General features: G+C 47.7%; 1 protein-coding gene across 1 annotated transcript in view; it reads left to right on the top strand.

Annotated features, from left to right (window-relative positions):
- HUNK (hormonally up-regulated Neu-associated kinase) overlaps positions 1-14470 on the top strand; it is a 137473-nt gene that overhangs the window by 8373 nt on the left and 114630 nt on the right. The window lies entirely within an intron of this gene.

The following is a 14470-nucleotide window of genomic DNA, read 5'->3' as shown; positions in this document are numbered from 1 at the left end:
TGCTTTGGCTGAACGGCCCGGGGTTGCACTCCGAACTCAGTCCCTAGCCGGGTGCTGCGGTTCTGGAGCTCAGGGCTGGGCCCCAGGCACTCTGGAATGCGAGGAATTCCTGCCCGGATGGAGTCCAGTGAGGATTCCGTCCCCCCACCCCTCGCACCCCTTAGGGGCTCACGCCCGTTTTTCTCATCTTGTCTTTTTCAAACGCTGCATTTCACTTCCTCTCCGCAAGGGGAGGACCAATTAATTGGACGTAAAATTATTGCGCTGGACTAACTGATTGAATCTAGTTAAGGAAGGTGGATCTTAGAGTGGTGGAGGACAGTGGGAGATATTTCTGATGTGTGCCCTACTTCAGCCGGGAGAATCAGGGGCTCCGGGACTGCAAGCCTCCTGAGAAGTCTGGATTTTAGTTCACTTAATGGCCAGCTTTAAAGAAACGATGGGTGTCATTCATAGCTTGTATCTCACAGATCCAATAACGCCTTGCTGCTGATGCTGCTAAGTCGCTTTAGTCGTGTGAAACTCTGTGCGACCCCATAGACGGCAGCCCACCAGGCTCTGCTGTCCCTGGGATTCTCCAGGCAAGAACACTGGAGTGGGTTGCCATTTCCTTCTCCAATGCATGAAAGTGAAAAGTTAAAGTGAAGTCGCTCAGTTGTGTCCAACTCTTCGAGACCCCATGGACTGCAGCCTACCAGGCCCCTCCGTCCATGGGATTTTCCAGGCAAGAGTACTGGAGTGAGTTGCCATTGCCTTCTCCTAATAATGCCTTAATGCTTAACTAATAGATTTGGGGTTTTGGCAGATTGCAGAGATTAAAATGTGTGTGTGTGTGTGTGTGTGTGTATGACTCTACCTTGTGTGTGTGTGTGTGTGTGTGTGTGTGTGTGTGTGTAGATGACTCTAACTAGGAAGGACTGCTGAGTTGATGAGTCCCCAGCCCCACTCATGTGCTGGATCCTGTCTTACTAAGAACAAAACAAAGGTGAAATCAACCTCACACAATTTGCAGCCTTCCAGGTCTCTTTAAAAGGTGACCTATTAATAGAGATTTCACCCAGAAAGTGGTTACTCCTGAGAGCCAAGCCAGGGGACAACTGGAGGTGACAGGACCTGGAGGAAGGGAAATGAAATGTCCCCAGAGTAGGTGATGTGAGTGTCCCAGGAGGCCCGCTCCTCTCAATAATTCCCCCTTTGGGGAGGTGTGTACTTTTCGGAGAAAGCTCTTCACTTTTCTTTTTTCCTTTCTTTTTGAGAGGACACAGACCACAGACCACACACGAAGTCATGAATGCTATACTAAGATGTGTGTCTGGGGGAATCGATGCATTCTGCCCCGCCCCTGCCCCCCACAGCACCCCCAGAGTGTAAGGATCCAGGGCAACCTGTCCTGAGGAATCAGTTCAGGAAAAATCTGCAAAGGTGGGTGGAGAAAAGGAAGAAGAGGAGGCGCCCCATGCCCGCAGTTGCGGTCTCAAACTGGGCACGTTATTTTGGGTGATTTATGCCAAAATCCAGAGTATCACTGGTTTAGGGCACTTGGTGTGCGTTGCATTTTGACTTGTGCATGTTTCCAAAAAGCTTTGGGTGCCATGCTCCATGGCATGCTGCGAATTACTCTCTGAATCAGGTTGAAAAACGAGACACTTTTCCCTGACTTTCATCCAATCCTATCTTATCAAGAGGCACCTTTTCCCATCACTGCCTGCAGGACAGTATCCCCGCCCCCTCTCCCCCGGCCCTGGCTTTTCTTTTGCATACCTCTTTCCAAAGTTGTTTGAGAGTCATTTGAATCCGGTTGGCCCTTTTACTGCTTGAAAAAAACCGACGGCTTTGGGCAGGGCCTCACTTCGTCCTCTAGGAGCTTTCAGGTGGTACAGCCTGCCTTAAAGTGGCTTTAAAAATAAATCATTCACTAGATCATGTGAAACTCTTTAACCAGCACATTCTGAGTCTTGTCTTTGACTAAGTTGATGATTAGACGAGGAAAAAAAAATGATGACAGGATCAGACTTTGAAAAGGATTCTCAGTGGCTTTGAGACAAAGAATGAAGTTGCCGTGCGGGAGTATGAAGTGATAACTTGTAAAGTCCCAGAAGGGAGGTGTGCTCACAGCCTCTGATGCTGGTCCCCAATACCTGGGCAATGTACAGTCTCTGGCACTTGATAGGTTTTGGTACTTAATTTTTCAAAAGTATTTGTTTCTCTATCTATGGCTGCACTGGGTCTTTGTTGCTGCAGGGCTGCTCTTTGTTGCGGCGCACGGACTTCTCATTGCCGTGGCTTCTCTTGTTGCAGAGCACGGGGTCGAGGGTGCACAGACGTCAGTTGTCACAGCACATGAGTGCAGTAGTGTGACATGGGCTCTAGAGCATGGGCTCAGTAGTTCTGCCTCACTGGCTCAGTTGCCTAGCGACTTGCAGGATCTTCCCGGACCAGGGATTGAACCCGGGTCCCCTGCGTTGGCAGGTGGATCCTTAACCGCTGGGCCACCAGGAAGGCCCAAGGTTATCACATTTAAAAGTGAAGAAAGTGTAGTTGGAGAGGCTGACAGGGATGAGCCTAGGTGCCTTCAGGTATAGAGCTGTTTTCACCGACAGGCAAAACTGCAGGAAGGGGAAAATAGTTATTGCCGCAATTACTTTTTTTGGTGATTAAGTCTCTGTGAAGTTAGGTACGTAAAATGATTGGTTAAGATGCTTAATACCTTGTTCTAACCCTTAGTTTTTTTTTTAAAGCCTGTTAATCATTTTCATTGGAGCTATTTTGGGGCTAAAAATAAGGGTTGCCTGCTTAGGAAGTTGCCAATAATTATGCCCGAGCATAATAGCTCCAGGTACCTGGAGTGAAGGAGTTACTAAAAATAGAATTTACTATGTTTTTCAGAGCAGGAAATATGACTAATTTTAGAGGTGGCCTTTTGGCAGATCCGTTTTTAGCAAGTATTTCGGAGACAAACAGGTGCTAAATCCTGTAGTTTTTTTTTTAAGTGCTAGAAATTTAGGGGTAATAGCTCTGAGGCACAAGAAATGCTTAAGGAACTGGATATTCCTATTAACCCTCAGCAGGGATTTCTTGGCAAGTGAGAGGCATCGGGCAAAAAGCACCTGCTCCAAGAGTCGAGTGTGATAAGGCTGTGCCTATAATTTCGGAGATTGCATGCTGCAGTTCGCAGGCACAGTCTTTTTTGAACTTCCTGCCCTGCCTCATCTTTTTGAAGTCCTTGTGAATGATGGAAATTGGCACGTAGGGCTCGCTTCTCAGTGTTCATTGATCCTCAAGTCCCAAGGACTTCAAAGGGCGCTTTGAGTCAGCACAACAGTGCTGAACCATGCCCGTGAAGAGGAGCACAACCTGAAATTTTCTCTGTGGGTGTGTGGAGTCATTGCTACAGGCTGGGCTCAACTACAGCGGTGTGCACACTGGAGGTTGTTCCAGGGCCACATGGTGGTCATCCATGCCCGGGGTTCTCCTCCCAGGAGGTGTGGGGAGTGGCCCCCATTGTCTGCCCTGAGAGGGGGCAGGCTGGGTGTCCTCTGTGAAAAAGTGGGCTGGGCAAGAGGTATCATTTATCTCGGGCTATACACCCCATCTCGATTATTCATGGTAACCGAGCAACCTGCTTGCTCTCTTGGCTAATTGAAACCTATAGATAATCCCTGAGCCTTATTTTTAGCAAACTGGCGAAACCGCTTCCCCCACTCAGCCTGGGCCCTGGCCGCTTTCAAGTGCTGATCTGAATTGAATTTCACGTTCTCTGATGCAGTGCTGCTGGCTGGTAGGATGACCGGCAGGAGAGGGGTGAACCACGGGGCCTGAACGGTACCCAAGGAGGCGGAGGCTTCTACAAAGGCAGAGAGAGCTGTCGCCCCTCCTTTCTCCTGAATGCCAGCTCAGCGGTAGAGTGCTTTGTGGCGTATCCAGAGTCTTCCATGCATTTTCTCATTAGATGCTTGAAGTGACCCTGAGCAAATAAGAACCACCTCTCGGGTATCCTTACCTGCGTTGACCATGAGGAGGTTGGCCTGGGTGGATTTTTTCCTCTGACCTTCTCTTCTCTATTGTCAGGGTGTGCACATGCTAAGTTGTTTGAGTCGTGTCCCAACTCTTTGCGACACTGTGGACTGTAGCCCACCAGACTGCTCTGTCCGTGGGATTCTCCAGGCATGAATACTGGGGTGGGTTGCCATGCCCTCCTCCAGGGGATCTTCCCGATCCAGGGATCTAACCCACGTCTCCTGCGTTTTCCGCATTGGATGCCCTAACAAATGACCGAAAGGGGAGGGGAGTTTGGGGGAGAATGGATAGATGTGTATATATGGCTGAGTGGCTCTGCTGTGCACCTGAAGCTATCAGAATGTTGTTAACTGGCTACTGGTGCTCAGTTGCTAAGTCACGTCCAACTCTTTGGACATGGACTGTAGCACGCCAGGCTCCTCTGTCTTCCGCCATCTCCTGGAGTTTGCTCACACTCATGTCCATTGAGTCAGTGATGCTGTCCAACCATCTCTTCCTCTGCCACCCCTGTCTCCTTTTGCAATACAAAATAAGAAGTTTCTTTCAAAAAATGACCACAAACTGGGGGACTTAAAACAACAAAATTTTATTTTCTTAGACTTCTGGAAGCCCAGAGTCCAAAATCAAGGTGTGGGTGAACCTCTGAAAGCTTTAGGGGAGGTTCTGGTACTTGCCAACCATCCCTGGCGTGTCTGGGCTTGGGGCTGCAGCACCCCAGCGTCTGCCTCTGTCCTCACAAGTCCTTCTATCCCCTGTGAGTCTTCTCTGTCTCCAAATCTCCCTCTCCTTATAAGGACACCAGCCATGCGATTTAGAAAAGTAGTAAAAGTGTCAGTCACTCAGTTGCGTCTGACTCTTTGCAAGCCCCTGCCAGGCTCCTCTGTCCATTGGATTCTCCAGGCAAGAATACTGGAGTGGGTAGCCATTTCCTTCTCCAGGGCATCTTCTGGACCTAGGGGTTGAACCCAGGTCTTCGGCATTGCAGTTCAGTTCAGTCACTCAGTTGTGTCCAACTCTTTGCGACCTCATGGACTACATTGCAGGCAGATTCTTTACTGTCTGAGCCACAAGGGAAGCCAGTCCAAATGGATTTAGGGTCCACCGTAAACTAGTAGGAGCTCGCCTTGATGACATCTGCAAAGATCCCATTTCTCATAAGGCCATATCTCACAGGTGCCAAGGGTGGGTGGGACCTACGCATCTCTCTGCGGGGCACAGTTCAACCCGCAACAGCTTCTTAGATGATGAGGACTGGATTGTAGGTGACTTCCTGGGAAGCAGACCTTGGGAAGGAAGGAGTGTGGTCTTGTGGGCTTGGTGTATATCAGCACCGTGAGAGGAGGAGAGGTGAGGGGAGGCGGGGGGAGAAGTCAGGCAGCCTTGGACCCTGATGCAGTCCCAGCTGAAGTCCTCCACCCACGCCATGCTGTTCTCCAGGAGCTGAGACGTCCAAACGGGAGGCTTTAGGTCCTTATATCTTTATATCTAGGGAGGGGTCCGGGTTGGGGGGAAGGGCCCTGGAAGATCATTGGCTGGGAGCGGCCCTGGAGAGGGGCGTGGCCTTGGACACTCGCCAAGGGCAGTTTCTGGGGCGAGCTCGCAGCAGAGTTCAGCAGCTGCGGAGGAAGTTCTTGGCCCAGAAGGGGAAGCGGGGCAGCGGGGCCAGGTGTCCACGGTTTCCTGCGGGAGACGGGCCAGAGTTCAGGGTCTTGATCTGAATCCAGGCCAGTTCCATAAACGGAGTGGGGGGCTCCCTGCGTCACCTTGCCCACCTAGTGTGGAGCTAGCCTCCTCTGGAATGAGGGAACAGCTCACAGAGGCTAGTTCCCAACACCGAGCATCATCGTGGGAATATTCCGGCATCATGTTTCTTTTCACTAGGATGCCCAGGGCTCTCTGTTGGGTTTGTGGGTGCTTTTGAGATACAGTTATACATTCTATGTATTTTCTCTTGAGGATGTCATGGCCACAGAGTTGGGCTAACTTGTCCGCCAGTGGGTCTAATCAAGAGACAGTGGGAGAGACCCTCCCTTTTGATCACTCCTGAGTTGTGGGGAACTGGATAGTTCTCTGAGTCCTGGTTTGGGACATTTGGGTGACAGAAGGGTTGCTAGGTGAGCGCCATCTCCTAACATCCTGTTACCACCTCCACTGAACTGGCTCTGCCCTTCCTAGCTGCTGCTACTGCTAAGTCGCTTCAGTTGTGTCTGACTCTGTGAGACCCCATAGACGGCAGCCCACCAGGCTCCCCTGTTCCTGGGATTCTTCAGGCAAGAACACTGGAGTGGGTTGCCATTTCCTTCTCCAATGCATGAAAGTGAAAAGTGAAAGTGAAGTCGTTCAGTTGTGTCCGACGCTTAGCGACCTCGTGGACTGCAGCCCACCAAGCTCCTCCGTCCATGGGATTTTCCAGGCAAGAGTACTGGAGTCGGGTGCCATTGCCTTCTCTGCCCTCCCTAACTATGCGGTTTCTACTTACTGAATCCTTTTTGGTTTTTAATCACTTGTATGTGTTTATGTTTTAAGAGTCATTTGGTTAAAGTCTGGAATGGGTGATACAGACACGTGGTCTTAAATGGAAAGGTTTCCAGAGAGGGTGCAGCGAGAGGTAATTCTGCCTCTACCTGGGTGCCTGGGTGTTTGTTGGGTTCCTCTCCCCAGAGGCAATCCCGCTTCTGGCTTCCTGGGTCTCCTTCCACACTTACTCCATCTGCATCCAAGTGTGCATACATTTGATATTCTATGCGCACACATTTGTAAATGGATAGATATAGGAAGAGATATTTTTACACCATACTTGCTGTTCAGTGTTGCTTTTTTCACTTAGCAGTATGTCTCGAACATCCTTTCCCCAAATTTACTAAAGAATTGTCTTACTCTTTTTAATTACTGCGTGGTATTTAGTACATGCTGTTGTTGTTCGGTTGCTAAGCCGTGTCCGATTTTTTTCAACCCCATGGACAATAGCCCGCCAGGCTCTTCTGTCCATGGGTTTTTCCAGGCAAGAATACTGGAGTGGGTAGCCATTTCCTTCCCCAGGGGATCTTCCCAGACCAGGGATCAAAACTGCATCTCCTGCACTGGCAGAAGGATTCTTTACCACTATGCCACCATGGAAGCCCATTCAGTACATGGAGGTACCATATTTATTTAGCCATTCCTTGATGAGGAAGTCAATGGACATTAGTTAACAAATTAAGCACAATTAAAGAATGGGCATTTAGGTTGCATACGATTTTTTTGTTACAGTAAATCCCCTACATATGAATTGAGTTCTGTTCTGAGAGCACATTCTGAGAGTAAGTCCAGTTTGTTTGGAAATCCAACAAAGTTAGCCTAGGTACCCAACTAGTGCAATCAGTTAGAGAGTACTGTGCTGTAATAGGTGTATAATACTTTTCACACAAAGAATACATAAAAACAAACACAAAAGTAAAGAAAACCTTTTTAGTCTTACAGTGCCTTGAAAAGTATAGCACAGTACCACAGCTGACATGCACGGGATGGCGTCTCGTGAACAGGCAAGAAGCGTTACTGACTAGAGGTGGGAGATGGTAGAGCGGAAGGATCATTAGCAACAGGAGGTGAAGGGCAAGCTGCAGTGTCACTCCAGTTGATGGCAGAGGCTCTGAGCTTGAAATAAAGATACTGAGCGACTGGACTCTATACAGTGCTGTACAGTGAAGTACACAAAAGCACAACCATTTGTAGAGGATGCAGGCGCGTGACAATGTACACCAGACACGTGAACTTACTTGCGTGATTGGACGTGTGATTGCCCAGTTGCATCTTTGAAAGTTCACAGCTTGAAGGTTCGTATGTAGGGGACTTGCTGTATCTCCAAATTGTGGTGTAGTACATATCTGTGCCTATGTATCATCTTGTAAATGTTCAAGTATATCTGAGGTTTAAATTCCTAGTTCTAGGTGAAAGGGTATGTCTGATTTTCTTTTTTTTTTTTGGCCGCACTGTGTGGCTTTCAGGGTTTTAGTTCCCCGACCAGGGATCAAACCCTGGCCCTGGTAATGACAGTGCCCACTGAGTCCTAACCACTGGACTGCCAGGGAATCCCCAAGGATATGACTGTTTAAACTGTTGATGAGTCTTGCCAAATTGCCTGCCAAGGAAGTTGTCCTAGTTTATACTCTCATCAACCTGGTGTGGGGACATCTCTCCAGATTTTTATCAGTATAAGATACTGTCAGACTTTTTGATCTTTGCCAATCTAGTTGGTTAAACTTAATATCTTGTACTATGTGTAGTTTATCATATTTGTGAGTTGAACATATTTCATATGTCCAACAACAATTTGCATTTCATTTCTGTTCATTGTTCGTGACCATTCACCATTTTCCCTTGGGTTGTTGGTCTTTCTCTTCCTGATTTATAAGCACTTGTATGTATTAAGGCAATCAGTCCTCTTTCATGTATTTTGAATCCTCTTTTTGATGTATTTTGAAGCCTGACCCATCTTGCTTGCTCCCTGTTTCCTCTTTGTCTTAGTTTCTTGGTAGTTCTCGCAGTGGTTCCCTGGATTCCATTAACTAGCAAGGGACCATAGCTGAGCTGTGAGGTTCTGTTCAGTTCAGTTCAGTCACTCAGTCTTTGCGACCCCATGGACTGCAGCACGCCAGGCCTCCCTGTCCATCGCTAACTCTTGGAGCTTACTCAAACTCATTGAGTTGGTGATGCCATCCAACCACCTCATCCTCTGTCATCCCCTTCTCCTCCCACTTTCAATCTTTGAAGTTCTGTGGATCCCTGTAAATTGTACATGTATAAATATATTTCTGGGACAAGGATCCATAACTTCATCAGATTCTAAAAGGAATTATTTACCGAGCTACTGCTTTGTTGCTCCTCCCTGTCCGCAGTGCTGTCTGAATGGAGGTTTGTGTGTTGGGATGAGGATTTGGGTCACTGTGGTGTGTTAGCACCTCTGCTAATTGAGTTGAGTTGCAGATTACACTCAGGTAAGGCAGGTGTACAGTTGAGACTATGACCTTGGCTTGACATGCCTGATTTCTGCCTTCCTGCCCCTGCCATGCCTGGTCCCAGGGAAAGGATGTGATAGAGTGTAGACGGGTCTTTGGGAGAGCTTGACTCTTGCTCGGGCAACTCTGAATCGTGTCCTGTTATTTCTTCCTGGAAAAGAGGATGGATAGAGTGTGTGGTGGGCGGATGAGAAGAAAGAAAAAGAGGGACATTGGGAGAAGTGAAATCCTTTTAAGGACCAAAAGCTGCTGTTTAACTTGGACATAAAATGCGCTGAGCCAGGTGTAAGCACAGGTGTATGCCTGGGGCCTTTCGGGGCTGTTTTGTCCACCCAGGAAGCCCCTTGAGGGCTGGTCCTGGTGGAGTGAACAACCAGGCCTGTTTGGGACCCTGGGGGTCAGCATGGGCTCTCTCTGATGACCCTCTGTATTGTCCCCATTCCCTGTTGCTCTCTGCCCCCTCACCTTGCTGTCTTTCCTCAAAGTGCATCCGATCACCTGTGTTAGTTGCTAGAGCCCCTGGACTAAGTACCACACACTAGGTGGTTAAATAGCAGACTTACTGCCGCAAGGTTCTGGAGGCCAGAGCCCAGGTCAGGGCTGGGTCTGCTCCAGGCCCCTCTCCTTGGTCTGTGGACGGCTGTCTTCCCGCTGTGTCCCTTCACGTCGTTGCCCTCTGTGTGTGTCATCTGCATTTCCCCTTTCTACGAGGATGTCAGTCATATTGGATCAGGGTCCGTCCTGATAACCTCACGTGATGACCTCTGGCAAGATCATCGTTGCCAAATAAGGTCACGTTCTCAGGTCCTGGGGGTTAGTCTGAATGTGTCCCCTCAGAGTTCATAGGTTAAAACCTCATCCCTGAGGTGATGGTATTAGGAGGTGGGGGCTTTGGGAGGTGATTAGGCATGAAAGCAGAGCCCTCATGAGTGGGATTTGTGGTCTTAAAGAGGAGACCCCAGTAGCACGGGGAACTCAGCTCAGTGCCCTGTGATGACCTAGATGGGTGAGATGGGAGGCCCAGGAGGGAAGGGGTATGTGTATACAGATAGCTGGTTTGCCTCGTTGTACAACAGAAACTAACAGAACGCTGTAAGGCAATTATACTCCAAATACATACCCTTAAAAAGAAAAAAGAGAGACCCCAGAAAGCTCTTTTGCCCGCTCTGCCACGTGAAGACACGGTGAGTAGATGTCAGTCGATGAACCAGGGAGAGAACTCTGACCAGATACCAAATCTAAGCCTGGATCTTGGACTTCCCAGCCTTCAGAATTGGGAGAAATAAATTTCTGCTATTTATAAGCCATCTAGCCTCTGGTACGTGTTGTAGCAGCCTGGACAGACTGAGACAGGACTTACACTGATGAATTGGGGGCGGACTCCCTCCAACTCGTAACATCACCTGATCCCATGGTATGTATTTACGGCCTCATGTGTTTATTATTTGCCTCCCCACTAGCCTGGAAGCCCCAAGAGGAAGGGAGCACTGCTGTATGCCTGGTGGCTAGAATAGTACCTGGTAGAGAAAGGATGCTCAGTGAATGTTTTCTGAATGGACTGAAGAATGCTTTGGTCTCCCTAGGACATGGGGATGACCTTCTGGATGGCAGTGATGTTCTAGTTGGCCGGGAATGGTTTGAAAGCCCTGTCTGTCTCACTCGCTGGCCTTTCCTGGTTGTGCCCATGTGAGCGGTGGGTAGATGGGACAGGTGGTCCAGCTAGAGCTCTTTGGGAAACATTCCAGACCCAGAACAGCTGTGCCTTCTTCGGGGACTCATTAAGGAAGCCACCTAGGCATTAGAGGGACCTACCGGAGGCAGAAAAATATTCTGCAGTATCATAGGAATGTTAAAGGACCCTCAGCTCTTTGCTGAGAAAATGTACCGACACCACAACAGATGGACGACGCTGCTATTTGCAAACATACATTTCTTTGGATGTCTCCCATGGAGATATATGGAGCTTTGGATTCTGTCTCTTTGACTACACATTTTTTTTTTTTATAAGTTTATCAGTCTCTTGGCCAGCTTGCTGCCAAAACATTTAGCAAACCTCTTACTTCTCTTGCCTGTTCTCTGAGCCGTTTGATTTGTTCTCATCCCTTTCCTTGAGTTTTTCTGTCATTTTTTTTTAATGAAGTATAGTTGATTTACAATGTTGTGTTAATTTCTGCTGTACAACAGAATGTTTGGCATATGTATTTATATATATGATTCCCTGGTAGCGCAGACGGTAAAGAGTCTGCCTGCAGTGCTGGAGACCCAGGTTCGATCCCTGGGTCGGGAAGATCCCCTGGCGAAGGAAATGGCAACCCACTCCAGTATTCTTGCCTGGAGAATCCCATGGACGGAGGAACCTGACAGGCTATAGTCCATGCAGTCCCAAAGAGTTGGATATGACTGAGCGACTTCACTTTAACTTTTTACTTTCATATATATATACTTTTCATATATATATGCGTTCCTTTTTATCTTCTTTTAAATTATGGTTTATCATAGGGTATTGAAGATAGTTCCATGTGCTGTACAGTAGGACCTTGTTTATCCATTCTATATATAAAAAATACATATATATCCATTCTATATATATCCCTTCTTACATCTGCTGACCGTGACCTCCCGCTCCATCCCTCCCCTAACCTCCTCCCCCTTGGCAGCCACTAGTCTGCTCTCTGTGTCTGTGATTCGGTGTCTGTTTCATGGATTGGCTCATTTGTACTGTAGTTTAGATCTGGCATATCACATATCATATATAAATATTCCCCATATACATGAATGATATCACATGGTGGTATGGTAATCTCTTATTTGTTTCAATGTTGCTGCAGATGGCATTATTTCATTCCTGTTTTATGGCTGAGTAGTATTCCACTGTACATATATCACATCTCATATATATATATTTTTTGGGGGGTGTGTACCTTGTGGCTTATGAGATCTTAGTTCCTTGACCAGGGATTGAGTCGGGCTGTGGCAGTGAAGGGGCCCAAGTCCTAACCCCTGGGCCACCAGGGAAGTCCCTGTGCCACGTGTTTATTCTTTCGTCTATTGATGCACATTTAGGTTGTTGCCACGTCTCGGCTATTGTGAACAGCGCTTCTGTGAACAAGAGGGTGCATGCATCTTTTTGAGTTATGGTTTTGTCTATATGCCCAGGAGTGGGATCACTGGATCATGTGGTAGCTCTGTGTTTAGTTTTTTAAGGAACCTCCATATGGTTCTCCATAGTGGCTGCCCCAATTCACATTCCCACCAACAGTGTCGGAGGGTTCCCCTTTCTCTACACTCTCTCCACCGTTTGTTATTTGCAGACTTTTTAATGATGGCCACTCCGGTGTGAGGTGACACCTCACTGTGGTTCTGATTTGCATTTCTCTAATAACTGGCCATGTTGTAGCTCTGCCATTTTAATCTCCTACTGAGTTTCTGCCATCTTACATCCGGTCTCTCGGCTTTCTGGTAAGGTGTCCGGCTCAGATACTCTTCTTCCAGGAAGCTCTTCTCTTCGTCCTGACCTACTCTTCGCCAGAGCTCTGCGCAAGCGCATGGCGAGGGTGAACAGCGGTGACGGATGCTCTCCGGGCATGGAGCATGGTGCTCAGGATCAGAGGAGGTGGAAGATGCAGCTACCCAAGAGGAGACTTGCTGCCTCTGTTCCAGATGATGGGGTAAAGTTCAGAATCCCATTGATTCTTTATCTACCTGGAGCAAAGCGGGATTTTGTGACCTTCTGAATCACCAAAAGTCTACAGGAAAGGATTGAGTGCTTGCTCTCTGCTTTGACCACAAGGATGTAATACTGATAACGATAGTAATCATTAACATTTATGGATCACATACTGTCTGCTAGGCCACACCCTAGATGCTTTGCTGTGGAATAGAATTTATCCCTTACAATGGCCTTCTGTAGTAGGTACTGTTGTCCCAATTTTGCAGCCTTAGGTTGACCAGCTGCCCGGGGTGCCCAAGGGCTTCCAAAGTCTTGCATTTTGAGAAACTCCTCAGGAAATGGCAAAATGAAGAAATCTCATCAATGTTGGTAATCCTGCTAAGGGTTTTCAAAAAGAAGTATTTAAAAAATATTTATTTACTTACTTGGCTGCGTTGGGTCTTAGTCGTGGCACAAGGGGTGTTCACTGCCGCTCCTCTGTAGTTGTGGCGTGGAGGCTCCAGAGCTTGGGGCTCAGTAGTATCGGCACGTGGGCTCTCTGGTTGTGGCACATGGCTTGGTTGCTCTGCCACATGTGGGATGTTAGTTCCCTGACCAGGGATTGAATTCACGTCCCCTGCACTGGAAGGTGAATTCTTAACCACTGGACCATCAGGGAAGTTCCCTCAAATAAAAGTATTAAAGAGCAATGAATCAGGTCATGAACCAGCCATGAATGAACCAAAGCCTAAAGCCCTGGGGTTAACTGGCTTGCTTGTTGTGGATGATGACCTCCATGTGTGGTCCTGGGTGGTGAGAGGGCTTTTTCCACCCCTAGGAAGGGGACAACAGGGGATGAGATGGTTGGATGGCATCACTGACTCGATGGATGTGAGTTTGAGCAAGCTCCAGGAGTTGGTGATGGACAGGGAAGCCTGGTGTGCTGCAGTCCATGCAGTCGCAAAGAGTCGGACTCGACTGAACAACTGAACTGAACTGAGAGCTCCAATATGCTAGGTTCACAGTGCACTCCAGGTCTCCCGAGTGTGGGTAGAGGTCCTGGTCTGCCATCTGTTACAAGTTCACTGTGAGATGAAGAACTTGAGCCTGATGTGTGTGTGCTATTAAATAAAAATCATAATACTAAACTAAATATCAACACACATAACTTTTGGGTGGCAGACTTTCTTAGTGAAGGAAGTGATGAGGACTGGTACCCACTTTGAGTAGCTCTGGTTACCGTTCAGTCTTATTTTTAGTACCTTTCCTTTGCACTGGAGGCAGAAAATTGTGTATGAGGATTTTGAATTAAATGATGAAGCTGCAGGTACATGTCTTATGTGGCTCACTAAACATTCGCTAATAGCCTCCTTGGTAGACCACCCCCCTTCAAGAATGAACACAGATTATTTATTGAAAACAAAGAAAATACCCAGTACCTTTGCCTTGCTTATTATGCAGATGGGCGGAGCTAGACTAACTTTTCTAAGCCCTCAGTCTGTCCTCCTCCAGACTGAAGGGACGCTGGAGGCAAATGGAAGGAGGAAGTGCTGAATGAAAATGCAGGTTTAGGGAAAGTGGCTGTAAAGTCTGGGATCCGAGTATTCTAGCACGTTATCTGAGCCCTACTTTAGTGAAACCAAATGGCTACAGAAGAGTGTTACCACTTACGTAATCTGGTCTTTCATTGGAATTACTGCAGCTCTGAAGTAGCAGTCAAGCTTTTTAAGTGCATTCTTTATTCCCGGTTAAAAATTTAATTAGAGAAACTAGTCGATGACTCAGTTCTCAGTTGAACGTTTACACTTAC

This window comes from Bison bison, unplaced genomic scaffold (genome assembly GCF_000754665.1).
Source record: "Bison bison bison isolate TAMUID 2011002044 unplaced genomic scaffold, Bison_UMD1.0 scf7180017864481, whole genome shotgun sequence".
Classification (NCBI taxonomy): domain Eukaryota; kingdom Metazoa; phylum Chordata; class Mammalia; order Artiodactyla; family Bovidae; genus Bison; species Bison bison.
The sequence above is the reverse complement of the archived record's forward strand: the minus strand, read 5'-3'. Positions and strand labels throughout refer to the sequence as shown.